This window comes from Cajanus cajan, chromosome 6 (genome assembly GCF_000230855.2).
Source record: "Cajanus cajan strain Asha chromosome 6, NIPB_CcT2T_4, whole genome shotgun sequence".
NCBI classification, from domain to species: domain Eukaryota; kingdom Viridiplantae; phylum Streptophyta; class Magnoliopsida; order Fabales; family Fabaceae; genus Cajanus; species Cajanus cajan.
In genome coordinates this window covers 49227414-49235848 of record NC_138522.1, presented here as the reverse complement: position 1 = coordinate 49235848, position 8435 = coordinate 49227414, and positions in this window count along the sequence as shown.

Below are 8435 nucleotides of genomic sequence, written 5' to 3'. Positions count from 1 at the left end.
CATGAATCGTTTCCGATGGAATTTAATATTGTATACTAGGTGGCAATTGAACCCGATTTAATCTTTTTTAATTTCCAAGGTAGTTAATTAATTAATGACGAACCTTAATCGTGTATGGGAAGGATGAGAGAAGATTTATGTTACAATTTAAATATGTTTCACGTACGTTACGGTGGGTGCGTTCATACTCAGCTAAATACACACTACATGAATTTTAATTTTTTAAATTAATTTAACGTAAGGCACTGCTTTGACAAACTAACATATGAAAGGAAGAGGGATTTGGAAGGAGAGTGACAGGGGAGGAGCAAGTGTGAACACGATTGAGGATAGGAACATCATTTTAAATTGGACTGTCAGTTACTATTTGGCTTTGGTGGTGTTAGGTAAAGGATGTTTACGATAATTTTTAGACTTGGGTTTCATAATTAAAATGATAAAATTTAGATGGAAGAGCAGTTTCCTATGTGTTCATTGTGCTTTTCTTCGATAAAAATTGAAGTTCTACTTTTGATAATATTCGTGTTTTTTTTTTGTTTTTTTTAATTTAAGTTATTGATATAAATTGGAACAATTTTTTTAATATAAATTAAGAAAAATTATTAAAAATAAATAATGATAATAAAAATTATATAAAACTAATTTTGTTATCAATTTTTTGTTAGAGATGATACAATACAATAATACTTTTAAAACTTTATTATAAATATAAATGTAAAATAATAAGCAATATTATATTAAAAATTATAATGACATTATTTGAGGACGGAACGTCTATGTTTATAGTTGATACAACATTTAATATTAAGAACATTCACATGTTAATTAGGAAAATTAGTACATATTATTTTATTATATACTAATATTAATTAGAGAACGACATTTAACAAATTGCTCGTTCCATACTAAAATATAAGAAAAAAAATTTCACATGTTAATTAGGAAAAAATTAGTACATATTATTTTATTATATACTAATCTCGTTTTAAAAATATTTTTCCAAATCGTCTTTCAACATAACTTAATATTAAGAATAGAAAAGGATCATTGTAAATAAATTCTCAATTAAATAAAGATTATTTTTTAGAATAATAACACTAAATAAAATGAAACTAGTTAGACTTAATTTATATTTTAGTCCATCGTACAATTATTTATTTATTTATTTTATATAAGTTTGGAAAGAGTATATCGATCTAATTTGTTTTCCCTTTTTTTAGAAAATAAATAGAGCTAGAAGAGGATATTTTCTTAACTAAAAGAATTATATAATATTTATAAAATAAATAAAGATTAACATATTATTTATTAATTTCATTTAATATATTTTTATTCCCTATAAAATAACTATTTTTTATTTTAATTCTTATAAATTTTGTTCTTTAAATTTTATTCTCAAAATTTTGAAATTATAATTTTAGTCCTTACTATTATGTGACTACTTTTAGCTACTTGTTTTATTTATTTATTAAAAGGTTATGTGACCACCTTGAATAATATACACAACTATTTGTAATAATTTATATTCATGTGACATTTTAAATTTTTTTTTAAAGACCCTTAACATAAGTATTATATTTATACTTTAAAGTGGTCATCATGAATAAAAAATAATAACTTTAAAGTTTAAAGAAATGAAAATCAAAAGAAAAATATTTTATAGGAATTCAAATTAAATTTTATTTATTTTTTAAGAATAAAAATAATGTTTATAATTTTTTAAAAGAATAAAAAATAAAAATAAATATTTTATAGAATTAAAATTAAAACTCGTTCGTTTTATAATTAAGAATATATTTAAGTCTTTTTAATCTATAATTTCTTTTTTTTAACTAGAAATATTTATCGGAGTAAATATTTTAAATGAAAAATTTACTTTCTCTCGTTTCCTCCCAAACATATCTATAGAGACTTAAAAGTTATTTAGGTCTTATGGTTACAAGTCAACTTGAAGAATCCAAAAATTTGACAATTCAATTAGCTTCAATGTGTTTGTTGTTTGTCTAATTCAATCAAACTTGATCACATTTAATTCGAGTAATGGTTTTATTAGATTCAATATTGACAATTTTGAGTTAAAAAAATCTACATGATAGTGATTTTAAGTTAATTACTTGTAGGTCACATAATTACTTAATCATTCATTTTTAATTTTGATCTTTATTGATTGATATGGCACATTTATTAGTTATTTTGTTACTACATTTTTTTATATCATAATATTGTATTTAGATATTGTTCTTACTAGGAATTTGCTGTAGAGATGATCCTCCGAGTACGATTGGTGAGCCTTCTTCGCTGGTACGCTTGATACTCCAAGATGGGGGTGGTACCTGCAAAAGAGACTCCGATGCTAAAGTTAGGGTTTATGTGAATATAAGTCTCGTATGTAATGCACGTACCTTGTTGTGAATTGGGGTTATATTGGGCCTTGGGCCTGAGATCAGTTGTGATTTAACTAGATATCGGATCTCATCTAGACCGAGATCTCATCAGATCAGTTATGATCTGGTTAAGTGACGAGCTGACGTCACGTAGCGCGTGTCCGAGGTCATCATGCGCTGTGATGCCGAGCTGGGAACTCAGCTCGTGGTACGAATAGTACACTAGCCCCCCGAGCTCCGAAGACCGTGGGTCGAGGAGTTTAAAACCGAGCTCGTCAGGGAGTAGTGACCTTTCGCGTACGTCTGCCTGTTGAGATGCCATGTGTCATGACTGTTCATTTCTCGAAAATGTGCAAGTGGCGCGTTAATGGGAGTGACGGTTATGTAATGATGGTTTCATCCATTATAATGGGCCTCACTTAATGCGTGGTCAGACGTGTCCCTTAGTTGACACGTGTCTTGACCGTTTGAATTTTGGGAAAAACCTTTTCTTTTCCTCGCGCTTCTTCTCATTCACTTTACTCTCTTTCTCTTTGTCTTCCTTCTTGGCTTCTTGCGCACGTTGCGTCTTGCATCTCCGTTCATTCTCTCTTTTTATTTTCTCTGTCTCCGGCGTCGTTCCTGGTAACCCAGTCGTTGTTAGGGTTATTTTTTGAGGAAGAGTACCAGGTACTTCCTTTCTGCCATTTTCTTTTTCCTTCTTCTCCGGTCTTCTTCGAGTCTTCTTGTTTCTTTAATGGCTGGTGGGAGTGGTGCTGGTTCTTTCGCGCCTGCCAAGGGTAAGGGCAAGGCGCGGGGCAAGGCGGCGGCTGCCGGAACGGCCGCCGCTGGTAAGAAGAAGGAGGTGGCGCTGCCAGCGGACCTCGTTCCAGGTATTCCTGGGTATGACTGGGTTCGCTGTGAGATGGCGGGGGTCCAGAGTGTTTTTCAGTCCTTTCTCGAGGTCAATGGGATCTTGAAATCGTGTAGGGTTTGCGACCCTTCTATTTCCCAGATGATCCGGCGTGAGCCTTGTCAGGCCGGTGAGGGCGTGTACATGGGGAAGTCCACCGACTCACCCCATTTTTATATGTATCATTGCTTTTTTAGGGATTTAGGTGTCTGTCTTTCCTTCACTCAGTTTGAGTGTGATTTCTTAAACTTCGTCAACTCGGCTCCTTGCCAGTTGCACCCCAATAGTTGGGGTTTTTTTAGGGCTTTCCAAGTCCTGTGTTCGATTTTGGGGATAGAGGTGTCCCTTCCCGTCTTTCTTTATTTTTATCAGCTGAAGATAGGCATTCCGCCATACGACATATTGTCTCTGAGTGGGAGTAGGGATGGAGGTTTGTTCACTCTCTACTCCCAGTCATATAAAAACTTCAAGCAAGAGTTTTTCCGAGTTGCTCTTGTGAATGTCGACCCATTGGAGGATGGGGCGTTTTATTTCGGCGGGTTGCCGAAGTTTCCCTTCTATTGGTGCCCCAAACCGTCTAGGTTTCATGGGGTGGGCCAATTGAAGTTGACGGATTCGGAGACGGCCGCCGTCGAGAACCTCGCAACGCTTCCTCGTCCGCTGGATTGCAAGCTCGTTCTGTCGCTTGCGAACTTAGCATACAGGGAGAGGGGCCTGGAGAGTGAGTATTTTGTCTTATTTAGTTTGCTAGGGTTAGCGGAATCTTCTCTTGCTGATGTGTTTTGCTTTTTTGTATTTGCATGTATAATGGGCAAGAGCAAGTGGAAGGAGCTGAAGCATCGGTATAACCTTGCCGAGCTTGAGGTCCCCGAGCCTCAAGAGGAGGAGATGTCCCCCCTGAAGGTTAATCGAAAAAGAAAGAGGGGCGAGAAAGAGGTTGGGGGGACCTCTGCCCCTCGTGGCACGGAGGAGGTGACTTCCAAGGCTGCGAATGCTGACGCAGTCGATCTCACTGGGAGTCCTCCGCTTGGGGAGGTTCCCCGAGTGGCTGTAGCGGGGACTGCTGAGCAAGTTGTTCCCTCTGCCGAGGTAGGTGTTTTGTTTCCTTTAACATCTTTTTTTTTTTTGTTTCGATTGTGCTCGGCTTATCGAGGTGATGTACTTCTTTCAGGCAGGAGTAGCCGTTGAGGTGGGGGCTCAGGCTACTGAGCAAGGCACCCCAGCTGTCGAGGTATGTTGTGTTTCCTAAGGCCTTCTTTTTATGCTTTGGTTTTCTGCCTGGCTTTTGCTTTAAAGGAATGTTTTTGTTGTTCTTTTTGCAGGCGAGTAGGGCCGCCGAGATCTTGGAGACTCTGAGCTTGAAGTTGCTGGGGGTCGGCGCTTCTGGTGTGGAGTAGGGAGCATCTGCCCCTACTTCTGCCGAGGCTCGCGGGAAAGGGCCATGCACTAAAGTTCCGAGGCCCACCCCGGTGTCGTCAGCGCCATTGACTGGCCAGTCGAGGGGGCCTCCCAGGACCCAGTACCTCGCCCAGCACTTCCAGAAAGGAAACGCGGTGGTGAGGTTGGATCATTTGAGCGCCTCAGAGGACATTGACTCGTGGTGGAGCGCTGGGGTGTCTGCGTCGAAATTTTTTCTCGAAGGGTCCTTGAGTGAGGCTGATCAAGCTATGATCGAGTCGGCGGGGCCTGTGGAAGCCTTAGATGCTGCCCAGGTTCTCCTGCAGAGGGGCGTGGCCATTGTGGATCACTGGAAGCACAAGTGGTCCAAGCAGCAGGAGGACTTGGCGAAAATGAAGAGTCAGGTCCAACCTCTGAAGGACGAGGCCAAGGTTCTGAGGGAGGAGAACCGGTCTTTAGCGGCTGCTCTCGGGGAGGCCAAGTTGCAGGGCGAGGCCGAGCTCCAGGCTGTTCGGAGGGAGCTAGTAAGGGTCCAGAAGTCCTTGGAGATCGCTCTGAGGTCTAATGAGACCTATGCTGCTCAGGTGGGTGAGCTGCGTGAGCAGGTGAACTCTTCCCGGGCTCGGGTGCGCTCTTTCGAGGATGAGGTCACTGCGCATAAGGCGGAGTTGGTGGCAGCGGCCGAGAAGCGCCTTTGTGACGAGGTGCTCCTCAGTGGCCAAGCAGAGGAGAATGCTTCCTTAAGGGTGGACCTTGCGAAGCTGGAAGAGGCGAAGGCGACGCTGGAGAGGAAGCTTGAGGAGCAAGTGTGAACACGATTGAGGATAGGAACATCATTTTAAATTGGACTGTCAGTTACTATTTGGCTTTGGTGGTGTTAGGTAAAGGATATTTACGATAATTTTTAGACTTGGGTTTCATAATTAAAATGATAAAATTTAGATGGAAGAGCAATTTCCTATGTGTTCATTGTGCTTTTCTTCGATAAAAATTGAAGTTCTACTTTTGATAATATTCGTGTTTTTTTTGTTTTTTTTTTTAATTTAAGTTTTTGATATAAATTGGAACAATTTTTTTAATATAAATTAAGAAAAATTATTAAAAATAAATAATGATAATAAAAATTATATAAAACTAATTTTGTTATCAATTTTTTGTTAGAGATGATACAATACAATAATACTTTTAAAACTTTATTATAAATATAAATGTAAAATAATAAGCAATATTATAATAAAAATTATAATGACATTATTTGAGGACGGAACGTCTATGTTTATAGTTGATACAACATTTAATATTAAGAACATTCACATGTTAATTAGGAAAATTAGTACATATTATTTTATTATATACTAATATTAATTAGAGAACGACATTTAACAAACTGCTCGTTCCATACTAAAATATAAGAAAAAAAAATTCACATGTTAAATAGGAAAAATTTAGTACATATTATTTTATTATATACTAATCTCGTTTTAAAAATATTTTTCCAAATCGTCTTTCAACATAACTTAATATTAAGAATAGAAAAGGATCATTGTAAATAAATTCTCAATTAAATAAAGATTATTTTTTAGAATAATAACACTAAATAAAATGAAACTAGTTAGACTTAATTTATATTTTAGTCCATCGTACAATTATTTATTTATTTATTTTATATAAGTTTGGAAAGAGTATATCGATCTAATTTGTTTTCCCTTTTTTTAGAAAATAAATAGAGCTAGAAGAGGATATTTTCTTAACTAAAAGAATTATATAATATTTATAAAATAAATAAAGATTAACATATTATTTATTAATTTCATTTAATATATTTTTATTCCTTATAAAATAACTATTTTTTATTTTAATTCTTATAAATTTTGTTCTTTACTTTTTATTCTCAAAATTTTGAAATTATGATTTTAGTCCTTACTATTATATGACTACTTTTAGCTACTTGTTTTATTTATTTATTAAAAATTTATGTGACCATTTCGAATAATATACACAATTATTTGTGATAATTTATATTCATGTGACATTTTAAAATTTTTTTAAAGACCCTTAACATAAGTATTATATTTATACTTTAAAGTGGTCATCATAAATAAAAAATAATAAATTTAAAGTTTAAAGAAATAAAAATCAAAAGAAAAATATTTTATAGAAATTCGAACTAAATTTTATTTATTTTATAAGAATAAAAATAATGTTTATAATTTTTTAAAAGAATAAAAAATAAAAAATAAATATTTTATAGAATTAAAATTAAAACTCGTTCATTTTATAATTAAGAATATATTTAAGTCTTTTTAATCTATAATTTTACTTTTTTTTAACTAGAAATATTTATCGGAGTAAATATTTTAAATGAAAAATTTACTTTCTTTCGCTTCCTCCCAAACATATCTATAGAGACTTAAAAGTTATTTAGGTCTTATGGTTACAAGTCAACTTGAAGAATCCAAAAATTTGACAATTCAATTAGTTTCAATGTGTTTGTTATTTGTCTAATTCAATCAAACTTGATCACATTTAATTCGAGTAATGGTTTTATTAGATTCAATATTGACAATTTTGAGTTAAAAAAATCTACATGATAGTGATTTTAAGTTAATTACTTGTAGGTCATATAATTACTTAATCATTCATTTTTAATTTTGATCTTTATTGATTGATATGGCACATTTATTAGTTATTTTGTTACTGCATTTTTTTATATCATAATATTGTATTTAGATATATATTTTTTCCTCAACTTTCGAGATGCAGTACATCTTATTTGTATTGTAAGTAATGTATTTTTAATATATTGAATATTGTTAATTTATCTATATTATTAATAAAGACAATAAATTTATATATATATATATATATATATATATATATATATATTTATTGATTATTTTGTCTCTTAACTTAAAAAACACATTTTTTCTCATAATTTTTTATTTAATTATTATTTTTTCTCATTTTTTTTATAAATTTATTTTTAAATCTTTTAAATAACTACAAACGGCGCACACTTTCTATAATTAATAACCACCACACTTATTTAATTTCAATTATTCTTATCACATAAAGACAACATGTTTTTTTTATGCTAGTACCTATTATAAAGGGATTATAAAGAGAATTAGTTAATTTTAGTAACAATCCTTTTGCTTTTCACTTTCTTATTAAACACTTTTACCCCTAGATTCTGACTACATACTTTATAACTTTTAAAATTACTCATTTTGCTATAAAAAAAAATACTCACTATAATCATTTATTTTCAAATTTTAATTATTTTTTTTCTACAATCACCATCTCTCAAAATTCTTTCAAAAATAAATATCAAGAGATATAAAGTGTCTATTAGTGATGTTGAAGTAAATAAAAAATTAGAAACAATCAAATTGTAATAAGATCTATATAAAAAAAATAGTGACTGAATCCATGGTTTGATAATTTTAAATTAAAATTTTAAAGTTATTAATTGTGAATAATAGACGGAAACCAAGTTAAACAGAGACATTAAATATACATAACAGAGACAGAAAAATCGCTAACGTTTTATTTTATTTTAATTATTATAAATTATTAGGAACCGGTAAGATGTATAATAATTCAATTGCTAAGTTGACAATTAATTATACGATGATTTTAGTCCGTATATTTATTTTCAATTGTGTATTAGTGATTGAATTAGCAATTTCAAAAGCTAATTAGTGACATATTTAGCAATCGAATAGTCTGTTAAAATGGTAAATTTATTATTTTAATTA